The following is a 15,906-nucleotide window of genomic DNA, read 5'->3' as shown; positions in this document are numbered from 1 at the left end:
ATCAAATTCCTCACTCACCTGCTTGGCCAACAATCCTATGGATCAGAGAAATAGTACCATAGCCCTGAAGGATATCTGTGCTCTAAGGGATATCTGTGCTTCAGAGAAAGCCCCACAGGGGAGGTGTGTATTGCAAGTGTGGGAGGGAGGTGTGGGGAGGGGGAGTTTTAGCAGTAAGTGGGAAAACTGGGTAATTCATACCATATACAAATTGTGGAGGTAGGAGATTAGATAGCTTCCCAGTCATATCCTTTCATTGGAACTAGGGCAGTGCTTCTGAAACTTTTTCCAGTTGTGACCCTTTTTTGTCCAAGAAATTTTTATGCAACCCCAGGAATATAGGTATACAAAATAGGTATAAAATCAAACATTTACTTATAATATAACATGAACAAATTCATTTTATTTTTATTTTTCAATGTTAATTTATTTTTAGTTTTCAACATTCATTTCCACAAAATTTTGAGTTCCAAATTTTCTGCCCATCTCTCCCCTCCCTCTCACTCCAAAATGCCATGCATTCTGATTACCCCTTCCCTCAATCTTCTGTCACATCCCTCCTGTCCCTTATCCTCATCTTCTCTCTTGTCTTGTAGGGCAAGATAAATTTCTATATCCCATTATCTGTATTTTTTATTTCCCAGCTGCATGCAAAAACAATTCTCAACATTCCTTCCTAAAACTTTGAGTTCCAACTTCTCTCCCTTCCTCCCTCCCCACCCATCCCCACTGAGAACACAAACATTTCAATATAGACTATATATGTGCAGTTTTGCAAACAACTTCCATAATAGTCATGTTGTATAAGACTGTATTTCCCTCCATCCTATTCTGCTCCCCATTTATTCTATTCTCTCTTTTAACCTTGTCCCTCCCCAAAAGTGTTTACTTCTAATTGCTCTCTCCTCCCATTTGCCCTCCTTCCATCATCCCCCACTCCACTTATCCCCTTCTCCCCTCCTTTCCTGTAGTGTAAGATAGATTTTCATACCAAATTGAGTGTCCATGTTATTCTTTCCTTAGGCCAAATGTGATGAGAGTAAGCTACTCTTTATCCCTCTCACCTTCCTCCTTTTCCCCTCCATTGAAAAAGCTTTTGCTTGTCTCTTTTATGAGAAATAATTTGCCTCATTCCATTTCTCCTTTTCTCCTCTCAATATATTCCTCTCTCACTCCTTAATTTTATTTTTTTAGATATCATCCCTTTCTATTCAACTCACCCTCGGTCCTCTGTCTATATATGTACACGTGTGTGTGTGTATGTGTAATCTCTTCAACTACTCAAATACTGAGAAAAATTTCAAGAGTTACAATATTATCTTTCCATGTAGGAGCATAAACGGTTCAACTTTAGTAATTCCCTTACGATTTCTCTTCCTTGTTTACCTTTTCATGCTTCTCTTGATTCTTGTGTTTGAAAGTCAAATTTTCCATTCAGCTCTAGTCTTTTCATAATGAATGCCTGAAAGTTCTCTATTTCGTTGAATGACCATTTTTTCCCCTGAAGTATTGTATTCAGTTTTGCTGGGTAGGTGATTCTTGGTCTTAGTCCTAGCTCCTTTAAGCTCCAGAATATCATTTTCCCCTCTGATCCTTTAATGTAGAAGTTGCTAGATCTTGTGTTATCCTGATTGTATTTCCACAATACTAGAATTGTTTCTTTCTAATTGCTTGCAACATTCTCTCCTTGACCTAGGAATTCTTGAATTTGGCCACAATATTGCTAGAAGTTTCTATTTTTGGATCTCTTTCAGGAAGCAATCAGTGGATTCTTTGAATATTTATTTTATCCTCTGGTTCTAGAATATCAGGGCAATTTTCCTTGATAATTTCATGGAAGATGATGTCTAGTCTCTTTTTTGATCATGGCTTTCAGGTAGTCCCATAATTTTTAAATTGTCTCTCCTGGATCTGTTTTCCAGGTCAGTTGTTTTTCCAATGAGATATTTCACATTGTCTTCTATTTTTTCATTCTTTTGATTTTGTTTTGTAATCTCTTAGTTTCTCATGAAGTCATTAGCTTCCATCTGCTCCATTCTAGTTTTTAAAGAACTATTTTCTTCAGTGAGCTTTTGAATTTCCTTTTCCATTTGGTTAATTCTGCTTTTTAAAGCATTCTTCTCCTCATTGGCTTTTTGGAAGTCTTTTTCCAATTGAGTTAGCCTATTTTTAAAGGTGTTATTTTCCTCAGCATTTTTTTGGGTCTCCTTTATCAAGCTATTGACCCGCTTTTCATGATTTTCTTGCATCACTCTCATTTCTCTTCCCAATTTTTCCTCTACCTCTCTTACTTGATTTTCAAAATCATTTTGAGCTCTTCCATGGCCTTAGACCACTGTATATTTATTTTGGAGGTTTTGGATGCAGAAGCCTTGACTTTTGGGTCTTTCTCTAATGGTAAGCATAGTTCTTCCTCATCCAAAAGGATGAAAGAAAATACCTGTTCACCAAGAAAGTAACCTTCTGTAGTCTTATTTTTTTTCCCTTTTTTGGGCATTTTCCCAGACAGTTGCTTGACTTTTGAATCCTTTGTCAAGAGGGGTGTATGCTCTGGGGATCTGTAAGTTCTCAGTTCCTCCAAGGTGGCACAATCAAGGGAGAGGAGTTTACTCCTCTCCTGGCCTACACTCTGGTCTCCGGACTACCAAAGCTTTTCTGCCCAGGATCTGCAAGTGGAATTCCCTTTCTAGAGCCTCCACCAGCTCCACCAATCCAGCCAGCACTCTTTCTCACCCCAGGGCCACCACTCAGGGATGAGACCCATATCAGCTGCTCAATTCCCCCAGGGGCTTTAGATCAAGGGCTCCAAAAATGGATGCTGCTGCTGCTGCCACCACCTCCTCCTGGGACCAGAGTTAGGGGAGAACCCTGCTCCCTTCTCACCCAGGTGAAAAAGTTCTCTCAATGACCTTTGAAGCTATCGTTGGTGTTTGTGGGTTGAGGGATCTGAGAATCATAGCTGCTGCCAGGAATTCCACCCCTAAGGCCTGTTCCAGTCATATTGTTGCCAGTGCTGTGCAGCCAAGGCTGGGCTGGGCTCCGTTCCATGTTCCATGCAATAGATCTTTCTTGTTGGCCTTCCAGGCTACATTGGGCTAGAAGTCTCTTTCACTCTGTGGGTTTGTGGTTTCTGCTGCTCTAGAATTTGTTTAGAGTCATTTTTTACAGGTATTTTACAGTCTGTGGGGTAAGAGCTAGAGTAGGTGCATCTTTCTACTCCATCATCTTGGCTCCATTGAACAAATTTATTTTACAACAGTTCTTTGGTATGCATGTATTTTTACCATTAATAAAGACAATAGACTCAAATCAGACGAGGTGTTTCTGGCAACATTTGTTGGCATTGTAAGACGTAATAGCATAAACACTACAAAGTTCATATGCTTTGTGTCCAAAACCAAGGCCATAGTCAAGTCATGTGATACAACATGGACAAGCACTGCCAGAAGCATCTCAGATTCATTACACATTTGATTATTAATTAATTTTTAGTCCTTGTGTATTCAGAAACCTTTTACTGTTGCCAAATTTTTTGTGACCCTATATTTAGTTGTGCAATCCCATATGGGGTCTGTACCCACAGTTTAGGATGAACTGAATAGAGGAGAATTGCTCTTGTCCCATATCTGTGTTCCCTCCTCTAGACAGGCTTTTGGAGGCCACTCCATAAAATTGGACAATCGGAACCTTCTATGCTTTCTACAACTTTAATAAAAACCATCTTCTAAAAACTAATTGAGGCTGGCAAACTAATCAATAACAAATAATATTCATAGTGAGAAGCACACTGGTGGGGGCTTATAAGAAGTCATTTTAAAGAGGACAACCTCAAAGTCCCCTCAGGTTTAATCCTAGAACCCTGAGGAAAAGATATAACCAGCTTTACTTTGAGGTATCCAACTTGTCAGTGTAATGTAAGTGGGGGTTGGATAAGCACTCAAGTATATATAAAGCCTATACATATGTTATAAGCTACATGGTGTTATAGCTTCTGTATCTGTCTTGTATCAGTATCTGTATCATTCTTGCATCTTATAAAAGCTTTGTAAAGCTTGGGATCTTCTCTTATTCATTCTTGTATCATACACAATACCCAGCATGGTGACTTCAATATGGCTAACATCTAATACATCTTTCTTGAATAAATTATTTTACTTTCTCTGGGAAGAATCATGATAAGCAACATTGGACAGAAAAAAAAATATCTGATTTATCATCAAGGGACCCAAATTCAGATCCTGGCTCAGCTACTTACTATTTATGTGACCTTAGGCAAGTCACAACCTTCCTTGTCCTGTTTCCTAAAATGAAGAGAATAAAGGACCTATGTTCTAGCTCTACATCTATAACCCCGAAAAGGATTTTTCTTTGCTCAGTCTCATTTAGTCCCCCCTTCATCCCTCTTAAAGCCACCACTCCATATGCAGCCCTTCATTACATCATGCCTAGACGATGGCCAGAGACCAACTGGTTGTTCTCTCAGGCCTTGAGTCTTTCTCATTACTCCAGTCCATTATCCACACAGATGCCAAAGTGATTTTCCTAAAATACAAGTCTGCCCATGCCATCCCCTTACTCAGTAACTGCAGTGATTTTATATTACCACCAAAGTTACACATCAGTTTCTGTCTTGGGCATTTAAAGACCTTCACAACCTTTTCTAGTCTTCTTGTGCTTTTCTCCCCTGAGTACTTTACAATCCTATAATCCTTTCCAAGCTAAATATTCACATTCATCAAAAGTGCCTCCCCCAAAGCAAAATGACTACCAGAAGAATGAATGACAGCAAATTAGCATTCTTCTCTGAGTATGAACAGTTTATTGCAAACTTGAAGGAAAACTGGAGCCAACACACGGTTGACAACCGTGCAGCACAAAAGGAGTGGGCAGCTTTCAGAGATTTGGTGTGCAGCACTACATTTGCTCATCTGGGTCAGAACACTCACAAGCACCAAGACCAGTTTGATGAAAATGTTAGGGAAATTCAGAAGCTGCTAAAGGATTTACCAGCAGGATAGTTTATCTACCTCTAGGAAGGCAGCACTTAATTCCATCAAAAGAAAAATACAAGCAAAGCTTAGAGAGATGCAGGAACTCTGGCTCAGTAACAAGGCAGGTAAAATTCAGTTTTATGCTGACAGTAACAATTCAAAGCACATTTATGATTCCCTGAAATTTATTTATGGACCAAAAATCTATGGTGCATCACAACTACTCAGTGCTGATGGAGCCATACTGATTAGTGATAGGGATGATCCTAGAGAGATGGGCTAAACACTTCCATAGGGTTCTCAATAGACCATCATCAATCAATGCTGAGGCCACTGACCATTTACTTCAGGTTGAAGTTAATCCCTCCTTAGCTGAACTGAAGAAGAGGTTTTGAGGGCTATTAGGATCCTTTCATGTCACAAAGACCCTGGTGGTGATCCTATTCCAGCTGAGATTTACAAGGTAGGGGGACCATTGCTCATACAAAAGCTGATTGAAATATTCCAGGTTATGTAGCAAGAGGAACTCCCCCAGGAGTTCAAGGACGTCTCCATTGTCCATCTATATATAGATAAAGGAAATAAAGTGTCCTTTGACAATCACAGGGGAGGGAGGAGCTCTCTCTTAGTCATTGCTGGTAAGATTCTTGCTGCAATCCTCCTTAATAGGTGGATCCTTCACGTGGAAGATCCTTCTCATTTTCACCTGAGAGTCAGTGCTGCTTCAGAAAGGGCTAAGGAACAGTAGATATGGTGTTTGCTGCCTGACAACTCCAAGAGAAATGCCAGAAGCAGAACAGAGGTCTGTACACAATGTTTGTAGATCTGACCAAGGCCTCTGACACTGTTAGTCGTGAGGGCTTATGGAAAATTGTTGGGATTGGAAGCTCAAATCCGTGTGGACGGTCTCGGGCAGGTAAAAGTGGGACTTCTAAATCTTAGAGTCTTACGAGGCCCTCCATGAACAGCGGGGGTTCGAGAAGGTCAGACTGAGCTAGCTCAGCTAGCTCGGGTATTTCCGCCTCTCCCTGGGAGATATGTGATGGGTGGAGTCTCCCTGCCCTCGAGGTTGTCCCGGATTGGAGCACACCTAGTTACCTAACAGCACGGTATTGAGATGCAAACTGTGTGGCTGAAGGTTAAGTAGGATTGAGGAAGCCTGAAAGCTCTCTCTTAGCACGTGTGGAGCCAAGAGGACAGTAGGCTCCGCTTCTTTTCTTTCCTCTCTCCCCTCCCCCTCTCTCCCCGCTTGTACTTCTATTTCCAATCCCTTAAGATCTAGCCTCCTTAGGAAATCTCCCCCTCTTCCTCCTAAGGAAGACCCCCCTGCATTTGTAACCCAGACCCTGAAATAAAGCTCAACCCTTGTTCGACTCTGGAACGTCCTTTCTCTCATACGTTTATCCGGTTTGGCCAACCGAAGACCTCGGAGGTGAGGTAAGAAAGACTCGGGTAGCCCAATACAGGCCTCTAGGCCTGGCAGAAAATTATGTCTAAATTTAGTTGCCTGGAGAAATTCATCAATATTGTATGTCAATTTCAAAATGGCATGTTTACTCAGGTTCTGGATAGTGGACAATGCTCTCCTGCCTTCCCAGTCACCAACTGAGTGAAACAGCTGTGTGCTTGCTCTCATGCTTTTTAGCATGATGTTTTCAGCCATGATGTCAAATGCTTTCAATGAGGATGAACAAGGCATCAAGTCAACTACCATACTGATGGTAAGTTCTTCAATTTGAAAAGACTACAAGCCAAAACCAAAGTGGAGGGAGTGTTGGTGCATGATTTTCTGTTTGCAGATGATTGTGCATTCAATGCAGCCTCTGAAGCTGAGATGCAACACAGTATGCATCAGTTCTCTCCTGCCTATGTTAATTTTGGCCTAATAATTAACACCAAGAAAACACAGGTGCTCCATCAGCCACCACCACACCACCCATACCTGGAACCATCAGTTACAACAAATGGAGAAGTTTTGAATGCTGAGGATAAGTTCACTTACCTTGGTAGTGTACTTTCCAAGGATGTACACATTGACAATGAGGTAGACACATGCATTGGCAAAGCTAGGGAGTGTTTGGGAGGCCCAGAAGAAAAGTTTGGGAGAGAAGAGGGATTACACTGATTACCAAACTGAAGGTCTACAGAGCCTTTGTGCTGACCTCATTGTTGTATGCCTGGGAAACATGAACAGCCTACCAGCACCATGCCAGGAAACTGAATTGCTTCCATTTGAACTGTTTTAGGAAGACTCTGAGGATCACCTGTCAGTATAAGGTACCATACACTAAAGTGCTTCCTTAAGGTGAACTGCCAAGCATTCAAACAATGCTTCAGACAGTGCAGCTCCAATGGGCTGGCCACGTTGTTCAAATGCAAAATGTATGCTTGCTAAAAAAGACTATTTTATGGAGAATTCACATGGGGCAGGAGATCACGTGGTGGTAAGAAGAAGCGATACAAGGACAGTCTCAAGTTCACTCTCAAGAACTTTGGATTTGATTGTGGGACATGGGAGATACTGGCCCAGGACCACTCAGCATGGCAAACCCACATCAGAAAGGTTGCTGTGCTCTATGAGCAAAGCAGAATTGAGACACGATAAAGTAAACATAGGATGCACAAATTTGGAGTATCCACCCCAAATGTTCACATAGACCATCTGTGCCCAGTATGCTGAGCTTGTATTGGTCTCATCAGTCACAGTTGGACACATTGAAACTTGAGTTTATCATGGTGATGTCATTTTGGTCCTCTTCAAGAATGAAGGATAACAACCAACTCTATGATCCAAGGTCATTGGCCTGGTTCTTTGCACACAAAGCTCCCTCCTGATTTGGTTCTATTTCAGGTGGTGTCCCATCCCTGGAAGCTTTCCCTCTTCACCTCTACATCCTTGTTTCTCTGACCTCCTTCAGATCTCAGATTAAATGACACCTGCATACATATTCTCTCTACTTCTAGATTCTACCTTTTGAAATTACCTTTCATTTCTACAGTGTATATCTTATATGTTCATATACAGAGAATACCCTCTTGAATCACTCTCCCAGAGTCAGGCTTAGGGTCCCAGAAAGTATCTCTCAAGGAATATGGCTATGAACGCTTGGGCTTCTATGAGCTACAGCCCCACAGGTTTTCTTTCCCCTCACACTGTTAAGTACTAGTGGATTAATGCCTCACTATCTTTTAACCACTTAACATTAATTAGCTTTTACAGAAGGTTATTTACTTTGAAGATATAGCAAGAAAAAAATATAAATATTTCCACCATGTACTTATGAGGCACACTCTTCCCAACACTGGTCTCTGGGAAGACTGGATTGAGACTCAGAACAATTTGGAAACAGCATTGGTCCGACTAAGTTCCCATCCAAATTCATCTAATGCTGGCTGGGTCACAAAGATCCTGAAGGTTGCTCCTTATTGCCAGCTGCAAGACTAGCATTGACTCAACTACCAAATTCCCAAATGCCTCACTCTCCTTATGTCTTGTCACTCACCGGATCATCACCTCTAATCTCTTCACCTAGAAGGGAAGAACAAATACCAAGGCAAGGAAACAACTGAGGCCTATTTTCACAGGGTCCTATTTTGGCCTCATAGGGGAAAAGGTAGAAGCCTCTCTTTTTACACTATTGTCTATCACCAGATGTCATCAGTGAAGGATTCAAACCAAGAGGAGGTCTGAAACACCCACCATGGTGAGAGGCAGATTAGATGAATTAATGAGGGAGAAGTAAAATAATGACTTACTGCAGTATTAAATTTGTAGTAGTCCCAATGAGCCTGGCTTTGTGACTTCCTCCAGCTCTCCTCAGGAGCACAGGAGGAGGAATGAAGGAGACAAGACAGGTGGGAGTAATCCAGGGTGAGGATTTGGTCAGGTGTAATCATAGATAGGATGAAAGAACTGAAGACAGGGTAAAAGTGAACCTGTTGTCTAAGGGGTCAAAATCAGGCCTACATAGGCAGAATATCAAGATACAAATACGGAATTAAATTAAACAGTGAGTGTTCTTGATATACATATCAAATAGTTACTTATCAGCGCCCCCTCCCTCCCCCAAAGGAGAAGACTAATCAGTTCCCTGTTGTAACCTTTCTCAGTGTCTAATCAGCAGTAGGGACACAGATTATATTCATGAAGCTGGTGATAGAACATGACCACTCTCATTCCTAACATCAGTCTATGTGTGATATTGACACTGTCCATCCCCACCCCATCTTCCCCAATCTCTCTCCAGGGAGTAGTTTCTTTCCTGATGCCTACAAATATTCACCACTGTCCTTCATCCTTAAATTCACACTAAACACTAACATCCCTTCTAGTTATCACCCTCTGTCTCTTCTCACTCTCTAAGACAAATACCTAGGAAAAGTTTTCTATTCTCCTTGCCTCCATTTGCTCTACTCTCACTCACTTCTCAATCCTTTGTGATCAGCCTTCTGATCCCATCACTGAACTGAACCATTTTCCCAATGTCACTAGAGATTTCTTAGTTGACCAGCCTGAAAGCTTCTTATCCTTCCTCATCCTCCTTGACCTGTCTGATGCATTAGACCTGAATGCCCTGTCCTTCTGGATATTCTTCTCTATTCAAGTCAGCAAGCATTTACTAAGCACTTACCACTTGTCAGGAACTTTGCTAATTACTAGCAATAGAAAGAAAAGGCAAACATTTCTCTGCATTTTTGTGACACCTGTCTCTTGGTGCTCTTCCAATCTGTCAGACCTTTCCTCCATCTCCTTTGTGACTGATATCATCATCCATATATCCTACTATAGGTATGGTGTCCCCAAGGCTCTGTGCAGGGCCCTTTTCTTTGTTCTCACTGTTCTTTCTCACAGACTGATCTTTTCAACTCCTACAGATTTCATCACCTCTATGAAGATGCCTCCTGGATGTAAAAATCTGTATTTTATCTCTCTCTTGACCTTCAGTCCCACATCCCTAGCTGCTTATTGGGCATTTCCAATTGGATGTATCCTGAGGATCTCAAGCTCAAATTGTCCAAAACAGAACTCATTATCTTTCCCCCAAAATCCACCATTTTTCTATTTCTATTGCTCTTATCATTCTAGTCGCCCAAGTGGCAATCTCCATGTCATCCTCCACTTTTACTCCCACTCATCAAAAATATTCAATCATTTGCCAAATCTTGTCATATCTCTACCACATCTCCCCCTCTTTTCTCCAGTTACACCACTATTCCTCTAGTTCAGGCCCTCATCACCTCTTGTCTGGATTTTAGTAGTTTTCTAATTGGTCTCCCTGTGTCCATCACTCCAATCTGTCTTCCACACTTGCCAAAGTATTTTTTCCTAAACCCCAGGTCTGCCCTTGTTGTGGTTCATCAGTCATATTTCAGTCTTGTCCAAGTCTTCATGATTCTAATTGGAGATTTCTTGGCAAAGATACTAGAGTGGTTTGCCATTTCCTTCTCCAGCTCATCGGACAGATGAGAAAATTGAGACAAAGAGGGTAAAGTAACTTGCCCAAGGTCACTCAGCTAGTAAGTGTCTGAGGGCAGATTCCAGCTCAGGAAGATGAGTCTTCCTGACTCAAGGCCAGGGTTCTATCCACTGTACCACCTAGCTGTCCTCAAGCCCAGCTTGTAACCGCTCTACTCCATAAAATCCATTAGGCTCCCTATTACATCTAGAATTCAATATAATCTCCTTTGTTCAGCATTTAAAGCCCTTCACAACCTCATCTCAACCTACCTTTCCAGCTTCCTTATACATCCCTACCCCTCCACACACATACTCTGGAGGCCAGCCTACTCAACCTTCTTACTGCACCTCATTCACAATATTCCAAGTGTCTCCATGACATTACAATGTCTGTTCTCCATACCTGGAGCACTCTCTGTCTTCACTTCTACCCCCTTGAATCTTCAGTATCCTTAAAGAGTCTGTTTAAATGTCACCTTCTACATTATCTACCACCATTCCACCTACTGGAGCTTCCCGTACGAAAACAACGTTATAGTTGTTGTGTGTCCTTTGTATATCCATACAGAGCACACAGAACAACACACATTGTGTCTCATATGACAAAATAGAAACTTCTTAAGGGTAGACACTGTTTCAATTTCATCCTAGTGCATTTCCTGACACATAGTAGGCAACTTTCATAATCAACTCCACTTGACACCCAATCTGGAAAAGTTCAGTCCCTGTCAAAATCCAGCTAGGATATTGGAGTTGAGGAATATCCGAATATCAGATCATGTCTATTCTCTCTCTCCCTCCCTCTGTCTCACTTTCTCTGCCTCTCTCTGTGTCTCTGTCTCTGTCTCTGTCTCTGTCTCTGTCTCTGTCTCTCTCCCCCTGACTCTCTGTTTCTGTATCTCTCTTTCTCAATCATTGTGTCTGTCTCTGCCTGTCTTTCTGTCTCTCCTTCGCTGTCTCTGTCTGAGGTGCAAATCGGGTCACTGCACTTGCGCCGGGCGGGAGGCACCAAGGCCAACTGGTGGTGTTCAGATTCAATAACTTGTATACTCCACAAAAACCCAGTTTCTTCCTAGCGGCTTGAAGAGGGATACAGCTGGGGGGCGGCGACAGAGCAGGCTACCGGACCAGGAAGTAGGAAGAGCACTGTGGTTCAGCCGGGAAATATTTACTTTTCTTTGGCCCGTGAGGTGCCTGACGTGTGAGTGCTGTTCGGTCCGAGGTGAGGGAAGCAGGAGCATTGCTGGTGGTCACTGGGTGAGTGGAGAGGTACGCGGCTTTCTGTTCATCTGGGAGGGAGCCCCGGGGCCCGGAGGAAGCGCACTGCCTGGGCAGAGCGGCCGTACCCCGGCAAGCTCGGGGAAGCAGCCCCGGGCGTCCTCGCCGCCCCTGAGGACTGATCCGAAGCCCAGGAGGCGCGAGCTTGGCCAGGATAATGTCACCCCCAACTCACTGGGGTCACTAAACAGGGTCGACCTGGTTAATTCTTGGTTGACATACCTGGGTCTGTAGACTTTCCCTCCAATCTCACTTGCTCATCGCCACAGAGGGGTGCAGGGGGCGGGGACTGGGACATCCCCATCAAGAGGGGGTTCCCAGGTCCCGGGCGCCCTCGAGCAGTCCTGGGGCCATACACCAGAAGGAGGAGGGTTTGAGAAGTTCTCCCAGGGCTGTCCATGAGTTCTCCTCTATGATCTGTATAACAACTCTTTGAGGGAGTTGCTTGGATGATCTGCATTCTACAAGTGAGGGAAGTACCCAGTTTGTAAGTGTCTGAAGTAAGATTCAAACTCCAGTGTTCCTCACTTCAAACTAGAGCTCCATTCAGTGCTTCTAGCGATTGGGATGGTGGTGGAGGGAAGGAGGAGCATTATTGGTGTGACTACAGGGTAGATGCCAACATGCCAGGGTAGGTGCCATTTGGTGACTGGAATATGAAGCAGGGGACTGGCTAGATAGAGTGGGTTAGCTGACTTTACTCTCACTCATCCATCCACTGATCTTGACAATTGAGGCCCAAGACTGAGCTCTAAAACTGAGCTGAGTAACTGGGGGGAAGAGGGAGGTTAAGAACTGAGGTCTGGGGAGAAAGGAGGACAGGGAGGGAGGGTGAGGGACAGCCCATTGTCAGAGCAGTTAATAGGAGGTCCCTGACTCCTAGTGCCTTCCTGGGAGGGGTATAAAGTTCTGGCTGGGCTCAGAGGAGATAGCACTCAATATTGAGTTTGGAGTATGACTGACTGAATGGGAAAGGATGTAAAGTCTGTATGTGGATGCAGGGAGCACCAGTTCAGAAGGCTGCATGTTACTGTCCTAGGCAGCCACACAGACTAGTTGGAATTCTGCCGTATTTTCTCAATCATGTCACAGGTAAGTGATCACACCCAACTGGTCCTGGCCTTACTCTGGGCCTCTCAGCTGGAATTCATAAAGTTGGGGGGAGGGGATTGGAGAGGGGAGTCAGAAGGATGAAGGGAAGGGGGAAGGACAAAGTCCACGGACTTAGAAATTGCAAGGGAGAAAGGAAAAGGGAGGCCATGAAGGGTACAAGGTCAGGAAGCTGCTGGGCACCCTCACTCCTCCTGAAAGCCAGCTGTGGAGGTCTGAGGACCAAAGAGCTGAGGAGAGCGGGCCAGACTAGGCACAGCTCTGCTGAGCTGTCTGCTGCACTATGTCACAGAAACTGTACTTCCAGCTGAGGGACCTTCTTAGTGTCAATTTCACAAACACCAGTCCTGAGCTCTTTTTCAACTCCACTTGTCAGGGAGAGTCTGGGCTGGGGCAGTCCCAGAGAGAGCCATGGCCTTTCAATGTGCCAGCATCTGGTGACTTTCCTACCGTTATTAATGTAGCTTATCAGCCACACTGAAGAGATGAACCTCTGATGCAGCCTTGGCCCCCTGTGCCTTGGACCTGTAGGCCTCAAAGCAGGTTTAATAAGAAGGAGTGAGGGAAAGGGGCTTGGTAAGGATGAAAGAGTGGAAAGAAGGTTAGGGTTGAGAGATGGAGGTAACATTAGAAGCCACTGAGTCCAACCCAGATCTGAAATAGTAATCCTGCCATGATAAACCTGACCAGTATTCCTGTAGCCTTTTCCTCAAGGCCTACAGTGAGAAGGACTCCCCTCCTGCCTCCTGAGATGACCCATTCTACAACTAGTTGCCCAAACTCTTAGTACTTTTTTTTCATTGCAGAAAGTGTGCATTTGGTCTTCCACCCATCTCTCCATCACTCTTAGTTCAGGCCTCTACGGCCAAAAATGACAAGTTCTTCCTATACATTATAACCTGGGAATACTATATCTATAAAGGTAAATATGTGTACTATCCAATGTACCATTAATATATATAAATGTGTGTTTGTGTGTGTATGTATACGGTGTTCCCAAAATAGCATTAAAGGCATTTTGGAGATAGGCAGGTAGATAGACAGGTGTCTATGTCTATGAATGTGTTTAAAATATATGTGTGTTAAACACACACACACACACACACACACACACACACACACACACACACACACACAGAATGTCCATCCAGGCCTTCTCCAAACCTACATTTCCTTTCTCCATCCTTGGTAAGTAAAGTCTGATTTGTTCCTCTCCCCTCCCCAGGCATGACTGCCACTGGCACAGGTACTTTCCTACCTGCAGGTAAGGGGTTCTGCCTGAACAAGATGGGAGGAGGTTCTGTCTTCTTCCAGATAGACACAAACGTAGGAAATGAGATGAGAAATACTGAAAAAAGACCTCAACTTAGAGTCCCAGCGCTTGAGTTCAAATCCTGCCTCCAATGCTTATGGGCTGTATGACCTTTAGGGCAAGCTCCTTGGGCCTCCAGTTCCTCCTTTGTAAAATGAGGGAACTGAACTCAATGGCCTCTATTATCCCTCTTTAAGCCAATGTTTTTTCCATTAGTAAGATGTTATGTCTGCATATCCTATCATGCCAATTTAACCCTACTTCTGGAACAAGGATACCTACTCTGTACAGGCCCTGTGCTAAATGCTTACAAATAGTATCTCAATTTAACCTCCCCACAATCCTCTGAAAGAGACACTCTTGTGATCTCCATTTTACAGCAACTCTATGATTTAGCCAGGTCACACACTCAGGAAGTGGCCAAAGCTCAATCTGAACTCTGGTCTTCCTGGCTCTATCCATCTAGGTAGAACTATGTGGTCTGTGTGACCCTGAATAAGTCACCTAACCTCCCAGTTTCCCCTTGCCCAGGAAATGCTCCTCTACCTTATCCTAGACTTCTCCCTGGCATCCAAACCTGCAGATGAAAGGGACCTTAGGGGTCATCTAGTTCCCTTGCCTTATGTTAGAAATAAGAAACAGGAGTCCTAGAAAGGGAAAGTGACTTCACTACAGTCAAAGAGTAAAGAAGGAGCAGAGCTGGAATTAGAACCTTGTACCACAAAAGATCTCATGTTACCATCACCACCATCCCACTGAGAATGATGTCCCAATTCCCTGGTACCAAACTCATGCCCTGACTCCAATTCCACCCCATTTTCTAAAACACCATAATAATCACTCCATGAGCTGAGACAGGAGAAAAATAAGCATTCAGATGGTACACCTCGGTGGCACCATAGTGCATAGACTGCTGGTCCTGAAGTCAGGGAGATTCATCTTCCAGAGTTCAAATCTGTCCTCAGACACTTAGTTGTATGACTCTGGCAAGTCACTTAACACATTTTGCCTCAGTTTCCTCAACTTTGAAATGAACTGGAGAAGGGGATGACAAACCACTCCAGTATCTCTGCCAAGAAAACTCCAAATGGGGTCACAAATTGTCAGACAGGACCCACAACTGAACAACAACAGAGGATTCAGATAGATGCAAGCAAGGTATGCTGCTTGGCCTGGGTCAAGACATCAGAAAGGGAAATAGAAGGAATAATTTGGGAATGAGCTAATAGTCATTTGTCTGGAATGAGAAATGTGTAAAGGGGAACAAAGAACGTGAGAGGCTGAAAAGGGAAGAGATAGTGGAGGCTCAGAGTTTGTATTCTCATCCTGGAAGCAACAAAACCTCCTCTCCCACCTCCCCATGGATATTTTTAAGTGAGGGAGGGAATGGGCCTGGCTGTGCTGTCCTTACTTTGTCAGCTCTGGGGAGGATGGGCTGGAGAAAGAAGAGGGAGGAGAGACAAGACTTGGACATCAATGGGCCATGGAGAGCAGGGGAGGGAATGTCAAGGCTGAATCCATGGCTTCAGACCTGGGGACTGGGCTCATGGAGGGACCTGCAAAAGAAGGGGGAAAGTCTGGAGAAGGGTCAGTTTGGAGACAAAGACAAGTGGAATTATTTTACAAAGATTTTGAGATGTCTGTGCTATATGCAGGTCCTTCCTCAGGACCTTTTTGCCTTTTTTATTCCTTCAGGCAAGTTAAGGGCCACCTTTCCTGTGCCCTTATGAGTCTTGTTTCCATCCTGTCACAGGTAA

The sequence above is a fragment of the Notamacropus eugenii genome, chromosome 2 (assembly GCF_028372415.1).
Source record: "Notamacropus eugenii isolate mMacEug1 chromosome 2, mMacEug1.pri_v2, whole genome shotgun sequence".
Taxonomy (NCBI): Eukaryota; Metazoa; Chordata; class Mammalia; order Diprotodontia; family Macropodidae; genus Notamacropus; species Notamacropus eugenii.
Note: the sequence above shows the minus strand (reverse complement) of the source record.